Here is an 11977-nt window from a genome sequence, read left to right on the forward strand (position 1 = left end):
TTCCCATAAGGTAAACCACTACTCATACCAATGTCCTCATTATAGCCGATTTCATGGTGAGACAGTCCAATGCACCACTCACCAGACGGTGCCAAGAAAAGATCATGGTCAGTTGCCTATCAAATGCCAGGATTCACCACTTTGCATAGGCGTTCAAGTCCCTGCACAGCAAGTACACATATGACACAATCATTGTACACATGGATGTAAATAACTTATTTTATTTTGTCTTTTGTTAACCCAAAAGTCTGACTGGGCACAGATTTCATTTTCATTGGAGGCCTTAGGAGAAAAGCTCCACATAAATTTATATATTTACAATGAACAACAATACAATTTAAACATTTTAAGCATTACTTTGCAGATAGTATTGAGACAAATAGTAAAAATATTAAAAAAATATTAATCACATACTTTAGAAGTTGTATTATTGTACACAAGTCAAAGACATACTTAATCTCTGTAATAGCTGGAGATACAAGAGCAATGACAATGCACATGTATATTGACATCAGCAAGGTAGGATGTCACTAGAGCAAGATTTCCACTGTGTGATTCCTCACACCACCAGAATGTTGCCTGGATTTGTCCATTAAACAACTTAAAAAGAAAAAAGTCATGGGCTGTCAGAATTGCCATATACCTGAAACACCTGATGTTCTTAAGGGTCATTTGCATATATCCCATGTGCCTCTAACACAAGAGGTTTGAGGATTTTTTCTGATTGACTTTTCTGTGAGGAATTTATGAAAAATATTAGGTATGTAATATGTGAATTCAGTAGTAGGAACTCAGAGAATTTACATATTATTCTCGAAGGTGCAATAACTGGACTAAAGTTGACAAATTATATTTTACAGAAACATCAGCATTTAATTGAGAACTTTGATACACATCCAGTAACTATTTCACATCATGCACCAATAACGACCAAGATAAAACTGCAGGCTAATGAAGTAAAGACAACTCACTGGTGTTTCCCCACCTACCTCTAAAAATGAAAGGCATTTAAGGAGAGGGTAGTGGAAGTTATCTGGGAGTTATTAGGGAAGATAGAAAGTACTCCTGAAGTTATAGCTGGTGAGTGGGATAAAATTAATGTGGAGTTTAAAAATAAGTTAGAAATAAAAGAAAAAAAGAGAGATCTGGTTAAGAAGTAATGAGGATTATTTAGAGGGGCTGACAAAGGTTAAAGTAGTGCAAAATAAGGGGAACCTCACAGAACAAGAAGAGGCATAATTTTAGAGTGCTAAACAGAAAACAAGGGGGTACTTGGATAATATGCACGAGTTTAGAAAGCTTGCTGTTAAGCAACTGTTATTGATAATAAGCCCAGAGCACAAAAACATTTGTCATAATGACTTAAGCAATAAAAAGTGGAAAGGATTGTTGCCAAACTTAGGGAGCCCATAAAAAGAAAAATAACGAGAAATCCTGAACACATACTAGAGATTTCAGAAATTTTATGAAAATGTATATAAAGCAGAGAAGTAAGAAAAAACACAAATGGAAATATATATATATGGAAGACAAATACGCCAAGGTCAGAGGTTCAACAACTAAAAGCTAAGAAAGGAGCTGATCAGATAAAAATGGTGATGTATAACCAATCTGAGGGAAAGTCTATATAAGGGGGCGGCGAAAGCCAACACATCTGGCTAGGCTTCTAAATGCCTTTGGGCAGATAGCCTAGTACCTACCTATGAACCTATGAACCTAATAGATGGTATTCTGGTGTATGTTTGGAACCTAGGAGGGAATATATAGATAAAGATCTGGAAGGTAATGATGTTTTGAAAGGAAAGGGGGCACTAACATCCTAGAAAAAAGCTGTGGTGCCTGTAATACCTAAAGGCAGTAAAGACCCATTTTGATCCAGCTTCATATAAGCCCATTTCAATTTTAAACCATGATTATAAAGTGTTTATGTCTACAGTGGCTTACTGATTGGCAAAGGTGATGCCAAAACTGATAGATACAACCAAATGTGGTTTTGTGGAGGGGAGGCAAAAATTTGACAACATTAATAGAACAATGATAGACCGGAGGGGAGTAGAATGTAAGAAAATACCACTGTTATTAGTGCATCTTGATGCAGAAAAAGCATTCAGTGGAGTAAGCTGGTATTCTTTGAGTAGTGCAAGGGAAGCATTTGCATTTCCTGATACAATAATACGGTTAATTAGAAGGATATATGAGGGATCTGATGCAAAAAGCAATAAGTTACGTTTTGTCAGAACAGAGGAACCAGGCAGGAGTGCCCTCTTTCCCCTCTGTTATTTGCATTATATTTCGAACTACTGGTAAAGAAAATAAGAGACGATTATTAAGCAGGAGGGTAATTCAAGCTATAAGAAAGGAATGGGATTTTTGGATGCAAATCCTTAAGGAGAATGATAGTGATCCTAATCCTTAAGGAGAATGATAGTGATCCTACAGAATATCATATTCATAAAGTAGCAAAAATCATACAAAGAACTAAGTCAGCACAGGAATGGAGAAAGGAGATTCTGTCCATAGGGATGGCTGCAATTTGGGATACAGGGAATAGGCAAAAGAGGGCTGGAATTTATTGGAGAAAGATGGCAAAGGAACCAAGGTATTGGAAACAAATAACTAGAGAAGGAAAGATAATAGAATGGGTAGAGGCCAAGAAGACATTTGGTTTCCAGGTATAGATTGCCTTCACTATCAGGGATTGGTATCATAGTATCGACAAAAGAGAAAGATATAGAGGAATCTTAAATAAAAGATCTGCATTGATTGAGGTTTTAAATGAATCTAGAACAGAAGCTGCAGTTAAAACAGGAATAATTAGTAGGGATTATAAAATATTGCAAGATAACTATAGGAATCAAAAAGAAGAGGTCAGCAAAAAGAATTGGAAAAAGGGATTAGGTATGCAATTCAGAAAGAGACCATGGGATAACACATGTATTGCTCCCAAATATGCAACTAAATCTAGAAGTTTTTGGATTTGTACCTGGAGGTATTTCCATAGATAGTATATACCCCAAGCAGACTCCAAAGAATTTCTCCTCAGGTAGATAGCAAATGTTGGTGGTGTTATAGGAAAGAAAGTGATGCCTGGGAGCATATATTCTCAGAGTATTTTGGGTTTGCAGACTTTAAAAATTCCTTACAGAGAACTCTACCAGGAATACTGGGTGAGCAAATGAGTCTAAGGAAATTATATTTTTGACCTGGGATACAGGATCTGAATTGTATAGACATAGCGGGGCCTTGTCAAGTTCAATTCTGGGCGGCTGCCAAAGAATGAATTAGTAGAAAATGGAAATGATAATCTCCACCAACTATAACTCGGGTAGCGAATATTGTAAAAGAGAGAAAAGAACAGGGAGTGGCATCCTCAGAAAAGTTTAGGAGTAACTTACATAGAAAAAATGGAAATCGTGAGAACAATATATGCAGAAAATTGTTTTGTATGAAGAATGAGGTTTAAGAGGAGGCAGGAAATTAATAATGTATGTATTTTTGTTTAGCTTATATGATACATAACAATAGATGTAAATTACAATGTTTGTAAATGTGAACTTGTTAATATGGCTTAATTACTTTTATAAAAATGTAAACTGGTCTATGTCCCAAGTGATAATTCAATAAAAGTATTTAAAAATTACCTCAGTGTTTCCTTTTATCCATATTCTTGCTTTTTGAATTATGCACAGAAATTAGATGTCTAGCTGTCTTTTTTTTTTACGTTTAACTTCCTTTCTTACAGGTGAAGTGTTCTTACACTTGGAATAACATATTTTTATTTAATTAATTGGTACCATTACGAAACCTTTGTGTGTTATAACACTCCATTGTGTACTGTAAAGATTATATAAATGTGGCAATGCTATGTAAAGATGCATCATTACCACATAAACAGGCATTAGCTATAATTTTCCTTCTAAAATTTACACATTTGCTCTAGCTTTTTACAGCTTAAATACACAAAGTGATTCTGATTGTGATGAGTCTTAATATACAATTCACAATTTGTACATTGTGTCAAAATCTTATAGCTAATTAGATCATCCAGAGCAGATCTCTTAAATGCATCCATATTTACTTATCAAGACTATTAAGACAGTAATAACATAATCTTTAACAATGAAGCAAATAAAAGTACGGTAATATAGTTACCTAAGCAAGACTCCTAATTTAACTGATGCAGTTTAAGTTGAAACACCAATATTGATTATAGTAGGAAGATACTATTATTTGTCTAGATATTATCAGAATCAGTAATCCCTGGTCCAAAGTGTATAATTACAAAGGTATGTTTATAGGTGATATATCCACAGATAACAGGAGTGAGAATTAGCACCCAGTAGTAGGCACAAGAATGATGAGTTTATTGTACTAGATGCTATTACTCTCACAAACTGTAGCAAACTGTAGTTAAGTATATTATAAGATTGTACTTATAGACTGATATTCAGAAGGACCTCTCCAAGATTGCAGAAGTATAGTTAATACTACCAATACAACAACATAGTCTAAATTTTAATATGCATAGCTAGCTTGTTCACTGTTAGAAGAGTGGCTATCTTGGTCAAGATTATAAGAGTGTCACTAATACTAATTAATATAAAAATATAAATAATTGTGATTGTTAGTATAATATGCACTACAAAGCTTATTTATGGTTTATGGTATCAGGGGCTATGTTTTTTGAGGTGGCAAAAATATTGCAGATTTTTTTATAGTCAACAGTTAATACAACTACACTCTAAATATACACTTTGGTGCTGCGGTAGTGTTGTCGCCTCACAGTATGACGTTGTCCTGTTCGATTCTCAGCTAGAGCGTCTTCTGTGTGGAGACATGCGTGAATGGACGTACCTTCCAGCAACTCGGCACATAAAAATCTACTGCCAATCATTAGCGGACCGGAGTTCCGCTGTGGCAACCCCTAACCAGGAAAAGCCGAAAGACACAAGTATAAACCAAGTAGTTGCTGGAATCCAGAAACTATTTATAAACAATTCTGATTATATAAATGAAAATATAACTTAGTTATTATACTAATCTTGCTCCAGGAGCAGTAGTGATCTACAAAATGCACAAACAACTGTTTGCTGAAACTAGTACAACTACATCCGAATTTGTATCACAATGTCATCCTTTTTGGACACTGTATATAATTAGAGACAATTGTGCATCCGTTAAGTTAGATGCAAATATGAACGCACTTTTATATTAAAGCAATACTAAACTTTTGCATGCTATGCGTACAACTTTAAGGTGCTGGTTATAATCAGAGTTTGCACAGCACGGCACAGTAAAACAGGAACCACGGAACTCTGCAGTAGAAAATCCTTTATTTTAAAATCATTCAGTAACACATGAAACGTTACACGATGTTTATGGTTTTAATATAGTAGAGTTTTATTAATTTTTATTTTTACTTTGAGCCTTTAAAGTACAAAAAATTGGAACAATCAATTAAGTTACTTCATTAGCAGTTTTGGCGGGTAAATCAAGTATTTAACAGATAGGATGCATTAATTTAATGTTCTGATGAAATCTAGATGTCCTAGATGAAAGCGCTCAACGTTTTATGTGTTACTGAATGGTTTTAAAATAAAGGATTTTCTACTGCAGTGTTCCGTGGTTCCTGTTTTACAGTGCCGTGCTGTGCAAGTACTTGGTTGTTCTGGTTGAACTCAGGAGCTTTGCTTTTTGCTTTTTGTTTGTGATAGTTGACGATGGATTCGCTGCAGGATATATCGGGCTGTGGAAACCCCATAACTCGAGATGAAGTGGACAAACTTTATTCAGAGATGGCCATCATTAAAGGAGAGCTAAGCCGTCTCTTGGAGTTGCTTACTCCTAACACCGGTGCCTTCACAGCACAGAACCCGCCTTCTGTTACGGAAGCCCTAGCGCTGTCTCAATCCTTCATAGGCCAAACGAGTGACGTGGAGATACCTAACGGACAACGTAGAAGTTCTTCACCTATACCGTTCACCTGCACGCCGAGGAAAGATAAGCGCCTAACGGGTATTACCAATTCAGCATTACCTAACATCAACCCAATTTCCTATAACAACGAGGAGGAATCGTACCGGATTTCGGGGGCGAAACCAAAACGACAGTTACCTGAAAGGACATATGCAACCAAAACAAAGAATTACAACTTTGCAAACAAGCAAAACACAGGTACTGAGCGTTATAAGCCCATTTTGGGAAATAACGATAATTCTAAACAATATAATGTTGAGAATGTGTTACAATTACCGTTCGACTTTGATAACCATAGGAAAGCAAGCACTAAGGGACACAAACCCCAAGAACATTTTAAGTCTTTGAAAGACATGATTTTCTGCTTTGGAAATAAACTAACCAAGACAAAAGTTATCCAAGTTGAAAACATGTATCTACAACGTTGTTTAAACAGTCATATAGTCCCTATGGGACTTCGTTTTTTTAAAAAACCCATGGGTGTGGATATAAATGCAGATAACATAAAAAAATGTAACGATATGTTTGATTGCTTTGGTGAACAGTTTATGAAATTTATCATGAGCAATAATGATGCGCAACTTACTGCATTAATTTTAGAAATAGAAAGCATGGATAAAATCATTCGTGAAGATAAATTGTTCCCGCAATGGGAAACACTGTTTTTTAAGCAATTTGAGTATGCCGAACGAACTAGTGAAAATGTATTTCTTAGGAAATGTAAAAAACTAGAAAGAGATGTGAAACAATATGAAACAGGTGTGGCTTATAGGTGGAATAGAAGAGACATAGGGGGACAGAGAGACACATATAAGGGGTATAATAATGAACATCTTCAGGATAGGGACACCCAACAACACTCTGATAATGTTTTTTTAGAAGATGTGGAACACGACAAGTGGCAAACTGTGCAAGGGAAGAGGAAGCGGTTTCCAAGGTGGAACGCAGAGAAACACTACAGGTGACCTATATAATTGATCCATCCATTGTCGTGAACCATACAGATGTACCACAAATAGAATGTACGGGCCAGGTAGTGAGAGAAAATAACATAACTACAGAGGCAGAAATCAAAATCTATAATTACAGCAATTTTGTACCCCATGATGATATAGTAAAGGTTTTTTCGAAAGGTTTGAAATATATACCTGACAAATCTATAGACCTAGTAGATACCCTGGTTGAAGTTAAGTTATTTTTACGTAAGTTAAACCTAGGGATATTTTTTCAAAATAGAATGCTAACAGCACCTATCAATACACACCTAAGTAAAAGGAGTACCTTCACCCCACCTATGGTCAAAACTTTAGAAACCTTCGAGAAAGCCATACAGGCAGACATCTATAAGTTATATAATAAAACGAAGTATACCAAAAAAGAGCTCGATCAAAATAACTTTATATACAAAGCCATAGAAGACATCTGCTCAGCAGATGTTAGGATTTTGGTAGCTGACAAGGGGGGGGGATCGTACTTTATGATAAAGAAAAATATAGTGCCAAAATATTTGATATATTGAATGATCCAACACAGTATGAAGTGTCATCATTGAACCAAGTTAACATTGCTCAAAGCAGACTTGACTCCTTTTTGGAGGAATTTTTACTAAATACACAAATTGATGAAGAGCTCTACAAATTTTTAAAGGTAGAGTATCCAATTTTGGCCACTATAAGAGGAATCCCCAAGGTTCACAAAAATTCCATCGACCCCCCTTTCAGACCCATAATCTCAGGGAGTGCAAGTAAGACTTTTCCATATGGAAAAGTTGTGGACACCAGACTCAAGCATATGTATAATAGCATACCACACATTATAAAAGATTCCTGGGAATTTTTGGGGATTTTTACACAAGAATTGTGGTCACCTGACATTATTTTTGTAACCATTGATGTCAAGGAATTGTTCTCATGCATCCCTAGAGGTGAAGGAATTGAAAGTTTCATTCAAAGCTTAAAAAATTTTAGTGGGTTACATCAGGATGATATTATAACCCTCACATCATTCATGGAAATAGTATTGGATTATAATTATATATTTTTCGAAGGTGAATATTACAAACAGGTTTCAGGTGTGGCAATGGGGGCAGCATGTGCCCCCATGTATGCCAATATGGTCCTTTTGGACTGGGAAACAACATATATTCACAAAACAGGGTGGATGCAGAAGATACTAAAGTATGTAAGATACCTGGATGATATATTTCTGCTTTGGAAAGGAAACATAGATGAATTGGAAGAATTTGTAAACTATATCAATGGCACCACCGCTTATCTCAAATTCACCTATCAATGGCATAGGGAAGGGATTAACTACCTAGACGTATATGTTTATACGGATGGTAAGGCATTCCAATCTAAGATACATCGTAAGGAAACCTACAGTAATAGCTATTTGCATTTTTCTAGTGCCCATTCATATAAAGTAAAATACAATATAGTGAAAGGGCAAATGATTAGGGCTGCAAGGATGACATCAGCAAGGAGCAATATGCTTAAGGAGATAAATTTTATGGTGACCATGTTTAGAGAAAAGGGTTATCCTGAAAGGATGTTGAAGGACCTATCACAGTATATTACGCAAGAATGGGGTAATAAATATTACCCGTTGATAGGCAAAGGTATACCCACCAAAAAGACAAACGATACAAATGATGGTCCAAGTTACAACAGATCATGTATTGTGAAATATGGGGATGAAACTTATAAGATAAAACAGATAATATCTAAGCATTGGCACATTTTAACAAATGACGTAGCGGTGAAAGATAAGGTACCCACCGCACCAAGTTTTGTATATAAGGCAGGTAATAGCCTTCATAGACTTATACAAAGAAAGCAGAATTCTAACAAAGCAGATCCACACAACAGTAGGGCTACTACGAAATGTGGATGTTGCAATTACTGCAGAAACATTTATGAAGGCAAACAAATAACTTTAAAGGACAAAAATCGAACAAAAATTTACTTCAAGAATGGAAATTGTCTCACTAAGCATGTGATATACTTGGCTATTTGTGACACATGCGAGAATTATTATGTAGGCATGACTGACAGATTTTTAAAAAACAGAATATATGATCACCTATACTGCATAAAAAAGAACGACGTTAATAATGCATTATCAAGACATATATTAAACAATGAGAAGTGTACGAACTTTAAATTTGGAATACTCGAGGTCGTCAGTCCTAATCCCAGAGGAGGCAATATAAAGGCTATAGTGGGGGAAAAAGAAATTAAGTGGCAATTGCGGGTAGGGGCAGCTACACCGCCAGGCTTAAATGAGGTTATACCCACTAAGCCATTATTAAGAACATAATTATAACCACACCAGCAGGTTTGATAGATTTATACAGTTTCAATAGGGTTAACTATATGGAATATATACTAACATAAGGTTTTTAGGTAGTTAGGTTGAACATGTGTATAGAATAAATGGTGATAAATTGTGTGACATATGGACATTGCAATTCAGTCAATAGATTGTAAAATGTGTATTGCCATTTACACGATGTTTATGGTTTTAATATAGTAGAGTTTTATTAATTTTTATTTTTACTTTGAGCCTTTAAAGTACAAAAAATTGGAACAATCAATTAAGTTACTTCATTAGCAGTTTTGGCGGGTAAATCAAGTATTTAACAGATAGGATGCATTAATTTAATGTTCTGATGAAATCTAGATGTCCTAGATGAAAGCGCTCAACGTTTTATGTGTTACTGAATGATTTTAAAATAAAGGATTTTCTACTGCAGAGTTCCGTGGTTCCTGTTTTACTGTGCCGTGCTGTGCAAGTACTTGGTTGTTCTGGTTGAACTCAGGAGCCTTGCTTTTTGCTTTTTGTTTGTTATAATCAGAGTTTGTTATTCCATGGCTACATTCAATATCAAATGAAAGTGCACCTAAACTCTTTTAACTTGTAGTATAATGTTCTAACTGGTCTATGTTATTGTGTAGCATCAATGTGCACTTTGGCAGACATGACTTTTAGGAAGCTGGTATTTTCTTCTAGTTCCTTTCTAACAGTCTCCTAGAATCACACAGAGATATTTTGCACATCTTTGTTTTGAAGGAAAAGAGACAGGAATCTGCTCTTCTCATATACATACAAAGATGGACATGTCGTAAATGAAGGTGTTGCTTCTAAAAGGTCACTGGACCCTTCATTCAAACACTATACCACCAAGAAGAGTGTGTAAAAAAAAATGTGCTCCCCAAAACTTTAAAAAGCCAGGGGAGAACACAAAGTAAAAGTTAAAGCTGTGTCACCAGTCCTAAAAAGGACAAGAGGGAAGACACAAAAATAAGAAGCCTGTTAGTTCTCCCCGCATTTAATCTGCAAAAGTTTATTAGTGATACATCTGAATGAAAAAAAAAAATTAGTACAGTTGGAAGAATCATATTAGTGTTCCTCCTACCAACCTACACAATGCTGCTGCACAGGCACCTACACAGACTGACAGACGTTTACACACACAGTTCCAAAAGAGATACACAGTCACATAGGCACATAGGCGACCAGACTAGTACACATACACACCCACAGCCTTGCAGTATGTATCTGCAATGCTACTGCCATAAACAGCAATGGGCATGTACTCTATAATAGCTTGTTCATTCCCACTGCTCTGCAGAGCTTGTTTTTCAATTGCTGAACAATGCGGTTTGCCATCCTTGTGTTAGACTGGGCTGCATTTCCATGTGAGGTTATCCAGTAAATCACTGTAGTCCTACTTTCTCAAAGTTTGAAACCACTGTGGTGCTAAAATGGTTTTTGAATCATTCCCTATGAGTGCACTGAGAAATTCAATGAGAAACAGGAGTGTGCAGTATACAATTTCTGAATAGCATGTTTAATGTTCCAGCAGTCTGTCAAATATGGGAAAATGGTGCACCCCCATCCCCCCAATATCTTGTTCTACTGGTAAGGTCTGGCCATAAAGCTGCCTCCTCCAAAATCAAAATCAACTCCATAATTCCATTAAAACTAGTAATAGTTAGGAAATATTCCAAGGCAAAATAACTTTTACTAAGTGATGGCTACTCAAAATTCAATGCCCCCCAAATCCCTCCCAAGAACACAGCAGGTTATGCTGTACTGCTCTTAGAAACTCTGTACAACCATGTCAATGGTTAGATACAGGCTGCTGTACCTACAGCACCTACTGTACCTGTAAGCCCAGGATTAACCCCAGAAACAAACAGCCCTGATGGCATTCCAAATTAAACAGGTTATACAACAAAGAAAATAAATTCTTGCAAAAATCAGGAAGGGTAATTCTCATAAAGATAAATTTCATCAAACCAAATAGGCAACTAAGAGGGCTAATTAGGTCAAGCAAAGTGAACTTTGAGGTTAAGATATCCTCCCAAGTGAAAGATAACCATAAGGCCTTCTTCAGCTAAGTCATAAACCTCAATGGCAGTACACAGCAATGTGCTGAACTGGTGGCTAATGGTGTCACATTCATCGAGCCTGGTGATATAAAAAACCTGCTTGCAGACAAATTCATTTCCAACTTTACCCTCCTCTCACCTCAACCGTCTCACAAAAAAATATCCTCAGACATAACTCTTCTATCTATAATGCTGCACCCCTTAAAGCCAAGAATAAAACCTCAATGGGCCCTAATAACATCCTGAAAGTCTAAAATACAACATATCAGGACCCCTGGAGACATTATTCAACTATAATCTTAAAACCGGCTTTATGCCAAATGAATGGAGAACTGAGACAGGCAACAGAACCTAGAAACTACAAACCTATTAGTCTGACTAGTCTTACTTGCAAAGCCATAGAAAGAATTATCATTGAAATTATCAACAAGGACATAGGAGACCTCCAGATGCTGAATCCATCCCATTGTGGCTTTGTTGAAGGAAGGTCATGCTTACTGATTCTAGTGAACTTATTTGAAAAGGTCACTAAAGCAATGGATAAGGCAAAAATTGGCATACTGCCTACCTCAATCTGGCTAAAGCATTTGTTACAGTTCAGT

This window comes from Protopterus annectens, chromosome 6.part1 (assembly GCF_019279795.1).
Source record: "Protopterus annectens isolate FY-2018-M chromosome 6.part1, PAN1.0, whole genome shotgun sequence".
NCBI classification, from domain to species: Eukaryota; Metazoa; Chordata; order Ceratodontiformes; family Protopteridae; genus Protopterus; species Protopterus annectens.